The 12,723-nt window shown below is 37.3% G+C and overlaps 1 pseudogene; it reads left to right on the top strand.

Annotated features, from left to right (window-relative positions):
• Positions 1-12,455, top strand: part of LOC124894804 — a 44,784-nt pseudogene extending 32,329 nt beyond the window's left edge.
• Positions 12,456-12,723: the final 268 nt, after the last annotated feature.

Below are 12,723 nucleotides of genomic sequence, written 5' to 3'. Positions count from 1 at the left end.
GGGCCTTATGAAACCCTTATCTAGTAGATCTTTGAGTTGCTCTTTCAACTCCTTAAGTTCTGCAGGGGCCATACGATAAGGAAGAATAGAAATGGGCTGAGTATCGAAAAAAAGATTAATCCCAAACTCTATCTCTCTATTAGGAGGTATCCCTGAGAGATCATCTGGAAAGACATCAGAAAATATATTGACGATGTTAACAGACTGGAGAGTTAGAGTCTCAGACTTAGTGTCTTTAACTCTAACCAAATGGTAAATACACCCCTTGGAAATAAGCTTTCTAGCTTTGAGGTAAGAGATAAAATGACTCTTGGGTGACACAGAATTCCCATACCACTTAAACACGGATGCACCCGAAAACTGAAACTTGACCACTCGGGTTCGACAATCAATAGAGGCATAAGAAGAATACAGCCAGTCCATACCCAGAATCACATCAAAATCTACTATGTCTAACTTAATTAGGTCATCCAACAAGACTATAAGGAATGGTAACAGGACACTTTTTATACACTTTTTGGGCAATAATCGAATCACCTACTGGGGTAGAAACTAGGATAGGCTTAGGAATAATCTCAGGACTTATTTCAAAATTCACAGCAATCAAAGGTGCAACATATGAGAAACTGGATCCAGGATCCAACAAAGCATACACATTAAACTGAAATATACGAAGCATACCAGTAACAACATCAGGATATTCCTCTTGTTCCTGGTGGGACGGTAAAGCATAGAATCTATTATGGCGCTGCCCGCCAGCATTGCTAGAAGAGACGCCCTAAGCTGGGGCTGGGCGAGTCGCTGGAACTGGAATACTAACAGTCTGAGTCTGGGTCTGAGGGCGATAGTCACAATGCCCTTGTCCATCCTGTGGACAATCTCTAACTCTGTGACCCATGTCACCACACCAGAAACAACCCCTATTCTCACCCCAATACTCACCCGAATAAGCCCTACCATACTTAGGACACAAGGGACGATTTGGCTTACTGCTAGCACTGTACTGGGACCTGGATGCATATGACCTGGTACCTTGCTCCTGCCTACCTCTAGGCATAGGAGCACTAGCAGATAATGGTGTTGGCATAGAAGAACGATCCTGATACTGAGGGTGACTCCCTCCCTGCGATCTAGTCTGACCTTGTCCGTGCTGCTCGAACCTAGCTCTTTTATTCCCCTCATTCTATCTCTTTCCTTAATCTTGTCTGCCTCAATCTATTGGGCATGAGTCATCATCCTAGAAAAATTCATCTCACTATTCAGCATAGCAGACCTACACTCCTTAACCACATAACTAGACACTCCAGTCACAAACTTACTCATACTAGCCCGATTATCAGCCACTAAGTCAAGAGCATGCTTGGCCAACTGATTGAACTTTAGACAGTACTCCCTCACAGTCAAAGAGCTCTGTTGCAAGTTTATAAACTCTTCCACCTTCGCCTTCCTCATCTCCAAAGGGAAAAACTTATCCAGGAATACATCCTAGAACTCTTGCTAAGTTGTAGGGACAAATCCCTCACCTCTACCTTTCCTCTAAGCAACAACCCAGTCATAAGCAAGGTCTTTCAACCTATACGTAGCCAACTCCACACTATGTTCCTCAGATACATGCATCACCTGAGTAATCTTCCGCACCTCCTCTAAAAACAACCATGGATCCTCATCAGACTTGGACCCATAGAATTTTGGCATATTCATCCACATGAAGTCACAGATCCTAGCAGCAGCTGAATTACTTCCCTTCTACTGTGGAGCCGGGGTCGAGTTAGCCTGAACATTTACATTAACAACTTAGGCCAGCGCCTGAAAGGCTGCCCGAAATTCAGCATGAGACACGTTTTCATTCAATGGGTCAGTGGGTTGAGGTTGCTAACCATCATTATTTCTTCTCGCTCGACGTGGAGGCATATTTCTGAAAGAGGAGAGCATGAATCAATAGCAGAGAGAGACACTTTAATCATAATAGACTTTTGAAAGAAAGAATTATACTTTTTCCTAAAACGTCTTGTAGCCTCTTTCTCATAGATGTGGCGCGCTACACACCGATGATCAAGACTCTACTTAACGCGGCTTTTCAGAATCCCTAGGACACCTTAAAACCTTAGGCTCTAATACCAAGTTTGTAACGCCCCAAAAATGGGTCCCGGAGTGTCACACGGTGCTTAAGGCTATGAGTAGCCCCAAGTTAACCCTTTGAGCCATTTTCATTCAGTTCAACACAAATCAATGAGGTTTCCATAAATAACCCTCGAATATCAATAGAGTACTCATTATCCAAGAATAAAAGAATTTCAGAAAGATAACAAAATAGACTTATTAGTCAACTCCCAACATAGTCTGACAAGCCTCTAAGAAAATCAATAAAACCAGCGAGCCATTGAGACATGCCCCAACTGAATCATACTCAGTTATCAAATGTAACCAATTTTGTGAAACCAACCTCAGACATTACGTCCTCGAAACATGAGGACTCACCACAATAAAGGATGCAGACAGCGTGCCTAAAGAATCACTATCAAACCTGGAACTGATCACATGAACCTACATTCCCAGAAAATATAGCCCACATCTGAAGATGTGGGTCAGTACCATAGAAACGAACTGAGTATATAGGGGTGTATGCAGTTGTATAAACATCATCATAAATATTTATAAGAAATATGCAGGATGTATGAAAGACTCACATAGCCCGAAGAAAATCATCATAATCATGAGAGAATGAAATAAGTACAAAACACATGTGACTCATCATATAATTTGTCAATCACTTTCAGTTCATCAAGAATATCAATTCTCATAATGTAAATATCATTTAAATATTTCGAAAGAATTACTTTCACAATTCCACTTTCAAATCACTTCACCATTTATCATAGACACAAAGAAACACACACACACACTGGGAGATCCTATAACCGACATAAACCATGTGAGCTACATGGAGTCCAACGTACAACCCACATTGGTGGGAGCCGTCCTATCCTTGCCATCGGAGTAGGACTATCGATATCAAATCTATACAAACTAGTGATCACTATATAAATTAGCCTCAGGCTCACTCCTACGGGGGCATGTAGTTCTAGGGAAGTAAGGTCACTTTATACCTCCTACTCGGTGCTAAAGATTTCTCCCGGACTTAGCTCAGATAATTTCAAAGACAATCCATAACAAAATAATTTCAGTAATAAATAAATATACATCGGGAGCCATCATGCTTCCCATCTATCAAAATCAACCACATTGTGGATTTCTTTCACACTTGAGTTCAAAACAACTCCATTAAGACCAAAAGGTCAAATCATTCAAAATATCTCAAATATTCAACATCAACGTGCTTATAACACACACTTTCTAAAAAAAACATAATTTTAATGGGGATTCACGACCCAAATATCAAAATCATCAAAAATATCGTTCAAGATTCATGCTTTATATCTCTACATATGTAAATTCATCTTTTAAAATTATAAACATCAAGATTTCATAATAATTATCATAATATATAGGTTCATGCTTCAAATTCATAAAAATCAAATAAAAAACATGCCTTTGTAAAGAAAATTACTTTTGGGCACAAGAACAAAAGAGAGTTCTTGTTGAAAAATCCCACATACTTTGAATGATGAACTTTAGATCGATACTCCTTTTTGAGATGTTAATCGTGTCTTTGAATGATGGTTCTTGGAGTTCTTGAACTAGAAACTTGGAATCTTGAATAAATTTGCAGAATTAATGGTGAACTTTGGAGGTTCTTGAAGTTGGATGTAGGAGCTTAGGGTTTTCTTTTTGAGGGAGTTTGATGAAATATAAAATATAATGCTTCTAATAGGCTTTAATATAGGGTTTGGATGGATTTTGGGTGAGGGAAAATGACCAAAAATCCCCTAAAGAGCAAAAAAATTCTCGAATCTGTCCTTTGGTGGACTGTTTTAATAGTCTGAAGTAGATCAACCATAACGTTTTACATCAATATTCAAATTGGATGAAACCAATTTCATTAGAAAGAGGACTCTCATATCGTTCCGTTGATATATAGTATCTCACACATATCATTGTGTACGAGGAGTTATGATCATTTGAAGTTGACCAAAAAATTCACTTTTGATAGGCTGAAGTAGATCGACCATAACTTTTTCCATCAATAGACAAATTGGATGAGACCAATTTCATTGGAAAGAGGACTCGCCGAGCTTTCATATATAGTAGATCACCTAGATCATTATGTAAAAGGAGTTATGATCATTTAAAGTTACATCAAAAATATGCCAGGCCTCAGTACTTTTTCCTGCACGTTTTACCGTTTACTACTATTCACAGTTCGATCGGAATGTTCATAACTCGTCGATCGGGAGTCCGTTTTGGATGATCCACATATTGTTGGAAAGAGTATTCGATACTCTATGGAATGGTGGGTCATAATCTAAGACATTTTGCATGGAAAATTTATAATTCAATCTAGAAGATATAACCCAACACGTTTACGCACAAAATTTCAACGAAAAATTTCCCTGGGTATTACACATTCTCTCGGGATATGGCCTGGATGGCCGCACAAATAACACACCATAGCACCAAACTGATATCTCCCTGGATGATTCCTCTCACATTTCTCACAGCGTGGGTATGTTCGAGAGGTCTGAGCTACAGTTCCTTGAGACGGTGAACCCTGCATCCTCGGCCCCTGCCTATACTAAAAATCCTAAGTACGCTGTCCGGATGGGGGTCTGGTCACTGAAGTACTGGCTGTAGACTACGCATTACCCCAATTCTTCTTCTTCTGCCATTTGTTACCCCAATTCCCACTCTGCTTTAACTGTAGCTCTGGTCTGCTGTTTTGGCTCTGTTTGCCTGTCTTTCCTTCTCTCTAGATTCAGCACTTTTCTTTATTTTTCTCAACTTGTTGTATCTGGACTGATAGTCTGGCAAAATCCATGTCCCGGTTCAACATTGCTCCTGACATTCAAGCACTATATCATCTGAAAGGCTGGATGCAAATTTCCCTATTCGGGCTCTCATGTTACTAGTCATCTCTGGATCATAACAGGCTAGTTGGTTGAACCTCAAAGCGTACTCCTGGACACTCATCTGACCCTACTTTAGATTCATAAACTCTTCAGCTTTGGCCTCTCTCAGCTTGAGAGGAAAGAATCGATCAAGGAAGACTTCCATGAACTCGGCCCAAACTATCGGCTCAGCATGCTCACTCTTTGAATCTTAACACTCGTTATACCATTAGTTCGCTACATACTTGAGCTAGCAAGCCGCTAAATCAACCCCTTCTACCTCATCTACATGCATCACCTTAAAAATCTTCTCCATATCGTTCATAAACTCCTGTGGATCCTCTTCTACCTTGGAACCAATAAACTTGGATGGGTTCATCCTTATGAACTGGCCCACTCTTGTAGCCTAAGATGTAACAGATGCATACCTAATATCTTTCGACCGTTGAGTCTGTATGGCTACCAACTGGGCAAGCATATGAATGGACCGTCTGAATTCTTCATTAGATATCTCTCTCTTGCGAGGCTGAGTACAGTTAGTCCCCGTTAGGGGGAGCTCTAGGTGCCCCAAGTAGGATGGTCTAAGTAGGTAGGATTCTCAGAGTAGCATCAATCTCTAGGGTCTGAGCTCTATTTCGGGTCCTCATCCCATGAGTGGGACAGACCACAACTATTTGTGCATTCAGATCTATAGTACAATGGGGAGATATGATTGTTTTTCTGAAACACAAGAGATCATAGATTAAGGGACAACTCAGACTTTGAAGCACGAACTAAACCACAAAGAAGAGAAGCATTCCTAAACACCTAGTAGCCTTCTGCTTATAAGTGTAGCGCGCTACACACCCATAAACAAGATTCTACCGGATGTGATTTCCCAGATACCCTGGGACCATGAACCATACTCTGATATGAAGTTTGTCATGACCCAAACGAGGGCCTGGCCATAACGTACATCCTGAACCATGAAGGCCCGAACGTCCTACTATATCTGGTAGTCATGCACAATATTTATACAATAAGAGAATATGCGGAAATACAATCTGATATGGAAACATGGTCATTAACTCTGAGTTTCAAGAAATAAGAAAGAAAGTTGCAATTTAAAACATATGAATAATATCTGACTCAGTCTGTGAAATCTTTACTTCATCTCAAAACTATTCTGAAAACTGGGACAAGGCCCCCAGTAGACCAAAACAACGGAATAACATAATCTGAAATAACAGGTCTTCTGGAAGAAAGAAGGATCACCACTGAATGGATCACTTCTCTCTGGAATACTCTACTGATTAGCCAAACCCTTGGACTGAGCCTCCAAACCTGGGAGGTAGGGGTCAATACAGCTGTACTAGTATGCAGAAAAAATCCAAAATACTAGTTTATAGTCAACATATATGAGAGCAATTTAAAAAAGTTCATAAACATATCAGATAGTAAGAAATCTCATGGGCATTTTTGAAAGACTATGTAAAATCATCTGAACTTTGTGACCCTCTTTGTTTTACTTTTGTGCTAGGTGGTATACCTTAAAACTCTAAAATTCCACGGGCTATATGGAATCCTCCATTGACTCAGCAAGGAAGCCTCCAACCCAAGTATGCCGCAAGGGTTGGAGTCTCTGACTCTGCTACGCCACACAGCTGTCGCCAGCGTAAAATAATATACCCGGATCAGCAAATCACGATTTTAGGCTAAGAGTTACTTGAACTAAAGCGCTCTTCGGGTAACTACCTAACCCTCTTTAAGCCCATTTTTAACTCTTTAAAGCATGCATTCTCTGAAAACATATTCTAAAAACATACTCTGTTATGACATACATATTTATGGTATCGTCATACCATTGACTTGCAAGTCACGTCTCTGATCCATTAATAGCAAATAATAATCTCTATTTTCAAAACATAAGTTTTGGACCACCATGTCAATAAATAAATTCAAAGAAACTCTTCTCAAACCTTATGTAAACACATGCAAGGCACTCTCTTTGTCAAACATTTCAATAATACAAGGTGGTCATGTCAAATTTCTCAATCACATGCAACTCTTTCTCATTTAAAAAAAGGGTGTAATTATATCAAGATGCTCCCTCTCATCATCTCTAAATCATGCTCAAACACTAAGGTATTGAGAAAACTAGTTTTAAAATCATAAATCATGCATTTCAAATCATTCACAATAAGATCATAAACTTAAATTTATCACAAGAGAGAGACTTCATAATCTGCGCTCTTAAACAAATCTTAAATTTTAATTTTATACATATACATATACTTGCAAATCAATTTAAGGGTATGAGGCCTAAAGGCCAAAACAACAATATCAATAACATGCATAAAGCATAATAAAAATCATGGATTTGAAACCCCTTTAACAAATTCATGCTTTATAATCTGTAAATCATAATTGAGTGTTTTCAACAAGCCCGTGTATTTTTAGCATAACCCCCATGTACCTCAATTTATAAATTTGATGGATGATTCTTGAAGCCTACAATTTGGGGATTCCGAATCTTCAATCAATCTTGAAAATTCACAGTTAAATCTTGAGTTATTTGGGTTTTTAGTTTGAAACCCTAGAGAGTGTTCTTGAGTAATTTGGATGATTGTGAATCTATTCTGGTGTCTTTGAGATTAAATTCCATGTTTAGGCTGATAAGGGGGTGGAAAATACCCAATATACCCTTAATGAGACGGAATAAAAATATAAATGGGAGCCTGATTTCATGGACCACCGCGACGCGCCACAATCGCGGTGGCTCACTAGAAATTGAGATTCTTAAGGTCACCGCGACACGGAGCCATCACATTGTCCCACTAGTTGGGACCTTAAACTTCAGTACGACATGCCACAATTGCGCTATGCTACTGGAATTGGACAATTTCTAAATAGTCCCCCTCCGCGACGCGCCAAGCACCAAAATGACGGTGTTTTATGACTAGAACTTAAATTAGCCATAACTTCTTGCCCGGGTATCAGATTTGGGGAAATATTATTTTGAAGGAAAGCTCATTCAATTTACCATATGATAAAAAGTCGAACTTAGGCAAATTATATATGGTTTAAACTTTACTCACTTTGGAATTCAAAAATGAGACTAAGTTTCTTTGACACAATTCTAGTCATTTAACTCTAAGAGCATATTACCACGAGCTAACGCATGGATAATTTTTTTGTGGGTTGTTACAACTGTCTACAAAAATAATATCGACTTATTTTAATACACAAAATAATAAATTGGTCAAGTCAAGGTCTCGTCATATTTATGACATTTGACTTTCCTTCACCTACTATCCATAATTTATGGGATGTGCTGGGAAAAGGTGGATGTGATATTTTATTTTATTATTATTTTTTCTTTTTAAATACTCATTCACACCACACACATTCACAAAAAAAAACACACATTTTTATTCTCCCTCTCTCTCAAAAAATCCATACATATTTTTCTTCTTTTTCTCCTTTCCCTCAAACACAAAAATTTTAGTAATTCTTTTTCTTTCTCTCACATACACATAGTTTTCACCATATACACATTTCATTCTTCTTTCTCCCCTCTATCAAAATATAAACAAATCAAATTTATTTTTATATATTTTATTTTATTTCCAAAAATACAATACACACATATTTTGTCTCTTCTCACATACAAATACATAAATAAAATACACATTCACAAATACATATACACATTTTTCATCCCACATATTTTTCTTTCTCTCTCAAACACAGATTTCTTCACTACACACATATTCTTCACTTGGCTCTAAGTGACTTCTATGAACATTATTCACCTAACAAGAACTTCACATGATTAGGATTAAAGTCATGACACTAGCATTCAAATTATGGATCAAGAGTACGGTAATTACACCTTCACCGCGATGCGGTGAAATTGCGTTAAGCTACTGGAAAAGGACAAGTGTAAATTTGCACTCTGGTGCGACGCGGTGCTATCGCGTTGTGCCACTGGAAATTGAAAATTGGGAATTTGGACCTCTCCATGATGCGAGCTTACCGTAGAGGTCCACTGGAAAATGACGAATGGGAAATCACCCTTCACTGCGATGCGGTGACTGCCTAAGTGGCACACTGTCGACACTAAAAATGCCCTAACTTCTTAACCGAGTATTAAATTTGAACGAATTTGGTATCGATGGAAAGCTTATTCAATTTTTCACACCATGAAAGGTCTAAATCTGGAAAATTGCACTTGCATAATAAGATATTCATTTTTGAAGCTAACCTTTAACATTCTAGGAGTGAAATTAGGCTAAGAAAATTACGGGGTATTACAATATCTTTTCCTTGGGAACATTCATCCTCAAATGAGACTAATTAAACTAAGAGTACTAAGGAACTAAAATCCCATACTGAACATGCATGACAAGGAACATGATTTCTTAACTGAGTCTGAAACATGATACATGAACTGAATATCATGACTGAGCTGATTTCTCGAATACATGCACTGACATGAGAATGGTTATAAGGCTAAGATAGAAATGAGAAATTCAACTTATGAGTAACCATTACTTTAGGCTGAATCTGATTTTGTAGGAAAAAAATTAGAGGTTTATGACATGAAAACTCAGGGTATTACAATTCTGCTAGATATTTTTCATGAAATAAAAATCTATAGTGGCTGGAATTTTCTAGAATTTCAAGAAGATGGTGGAAAAGCAAAGTGGTTGCCGAATCCAAATCTTGCATCTGATAATGGAAAGGAGTACAATTCTGAAGAATTTAACAAATTCTATGAGGAAGAGGGTATTTCTCATCAACTTACTACTCCATACACTCCGCAACAAAATAGAGTTTGTGAAAGGAGGAACATGTATATAATGGAGATGACGCGGTGCATGTTGCATGAAAAAAGAGTTGCCAAAAAATTTTTGAGCTGAGGTAGCTAACACAACAATATTTCTCCAAAACCGGCTTCCCACTAAAGCTTTGGAGAGTAAAACTCCATTTGAGGCTTGGAATGGATTCAAACCATCTCTAAGATTCATTAAAGTATTTGGTTGTATTTGTTTCTTTCATGTGCCACGGGTTAAAAAAGACAAACTTGATAAAATGACTATCCCTAGAATCTTTATGGGTTATAGCTCATCCTCCAAAACGTACAAAGTCTATGATCCACAAATACAGAAGATGATTATTAGTCGAGATGTGCACTTTAATCAGAAACAGAAATGGGATTGGAAGAACAACCAAGTTTCACTCAAAGTTTCAGAGAAGCAGATATCCAGTCAATGGCAAAATGAGTTAGTAGATGATCCTCCAGTAAAAGGTACAAGATTACTTTCTGACATCTACTAACAAAGTAATATGGCAGTTTGTGAGCCTGTAGGGCACGACAAAGCACTTTAAGATGAAAAATAGAGAAATACTATGGAGCAGGAAATTTTAATGATCAAGAAAAATAATACTTGGAAGTTAGTTGACAGACCTAAAGACAGAAAGGTCATTGAAGTAAAATGGTTGTTTAGAACTAAGCTTAATTCTGATGGTTCTATCAACAAATACAAGGCTAGGCTTGTTATCAAGGGATATACCCAAATATTTGGTGTTGATTACTTGGATAACTTTGCTCCAATAGCCCGACTGGATACTATCAGAATGTTGCTACAAATAACAACACAAAAGGGTTAGAAAGTGTTCCAATTAGATATCAAATTTGCTTTTTTAAATAGTGTACTGTAGGAAGAAATCTATGTATAGCAGTCTGAGGGTTTCATTGAGAAAGGAAAAGAAGAAAAAGTGTGTCTGCTTAGAAAGTCTCTTTATGGCTTAAAACAAGCCCCAAGAGCTTGGTATAGCAAGATTGATGATCACTTTTTAAGTTTGTGATTTGTTCAAAGTCTATCTGAAGTTACTCTTTATGTCAAACACGAGGGAACTGATCTTCTCATTGTTTCCCTTTATGTGGATGATCTCTTGGTGATAGAAAACAATGTGTGGCTGGTTAAAAAGTTTAAGAAAGAAATGATGCAAGTCTTTGAGATGGCAGACCTAGGACTAATGACATACTTTCTGGGAATGGAAATCAAGCAAGGCTGTAATGAAATTTTTATCTACCAAAAGAAGTATGCAATGGAGATACTTAAGAAATTCCATATGAAAAATTTCAAGGCAACAAGCACACCGATGAATCCAAAGGAGAAGTTTAGCAAAAGAGGATGGAACCGATAAAGTTAATGAAGGAAATTTCAGAAGCTTAATTGGGTTCTTGATGTATCTCACTAGTACACTACTGGATATTCTATTTGTTGTAAGTCTTTTATCTAGGCTTATGCATTGTGCTACTGAAATGCATTTGCAATCAACAAAAAAAATTATTAGATACATCAAAGGTACAATTGAATATGGTGTCAAATTCAAGAACTATGAGAATTTCAAGTTGTATGGATTCTCAAATAGTGATTTGGTTGGATCCACTGATGACATGAAAAGTACATTAGGATACTGCTTCAGTCAGGGATCAGGGATTTTCACTTGGTGTTCCAAGAAACAGGAAATTATGGCACAGTCTATGATAGAGGCTGAATTTATTATAGCAACAACAACACTAAATCAATCCTTATGGCTGAGAAAAATATTTTTTGATTTGCATATGGAACAGAAAGTTAATACGGAGATTCATGTTGATAATCAAGCTTCAATAGCTATTTCTCATAATTCGTGTTCCATGGGAAGACTAAGCACTTTAACATCAAACTTTTTTTCTTGAGGGCTGTGCAAAAAAATGGAGAAGTGAGTCTTGTTTATTGCAGATCTGAAGATTAGCTCGCAGATGTATTTAGGAAATCCCTTCCAATCAGCAAGTTTGAGTTCCTAAGGCAACAACTTGGAATCTACAACTCCTAATTCAAGGAGGAGTATTAGTTAGTTGCTTTAGGACTGCAGTATCTAGTTTTAGTTTCCTGTATTTTTCTTTTCAGTTATTTTAGGAGGTAATTACCATGGTGTTAGTACCATGACTTTAAAGTAGTGCCATGATCGATATCAGTTGTTCTTTTTAGGATAATTGTGTAACTTCTTCTACAGAATTTTAAATACACTTCAGAAGTTTACCATCTTCTTCATTTTAGTTTTATCTATTCTGCTGTTTCTTTTTCTGTACAGCAAAATAGACAGTTTCTTCATTCCGTTATCTATAATTTGTCCATTTAAAACTAACATGTATCAATAGCTGTTTGGCCTATGTATGGCGACCAACCCAAAAATAGTTCCTTTGTGACAAAAATATTTAAAAGAGGCAAAACGCGAGGCCTAGTGAGTGCATCCACTATTGAAAATGTCATGATAAAGTTGATGGCATCAGAAAAAGGTGATGTCATTAGGAAAAGAGCAGAGGAATTGGGAGTAGCCGTAAGGCGTTCCACAGAGAAAGGAGGTTCTTCTCAAATAGAGTTGGATTCTTTTATTGCACATATCACAAGATAGACTAGATTTTCACTAGAACTTTCAAGTACTTTGGTTATTTACCTGCTTCTTGTCTCAGAATAGTTTATATTTCCTTGATCAGTAGCTGAAACCTTTTATGATTTTAATTAGTATTGCTTTGTAGTTCTCTCTTAATGATCCTGTATACCTTTCTTAAAGTATGCATATGCTAAGTTGGTTGTATCCATATGTCATGTCTTAGATTATTTTATGACAAGAATTTGTACATACATTCATATTTTCTTTGAAAAAATTATTAGAAAAGTTT

This window comes from Capsicum annuum, unplaced genomic scaffold, assembly GCF_002878395.1.
Source record: "Capsicum annuum cultivar UCD-10X-F1 unplaced genomic scaffold, UCD10Xv1.1 ctg77525, whole genome shotgun sequence".
In the NCBI taxonomy this organism is placed as follows: Eukaryota; Viridiplantae; Streptophyta; class Magnoliopsida; order Solanales; family Solanaceae; genus Capsicum; species Capsicum annuum.
This window is presented reverse-complemented; position numbering and strand designations above follow the sequence as displayed.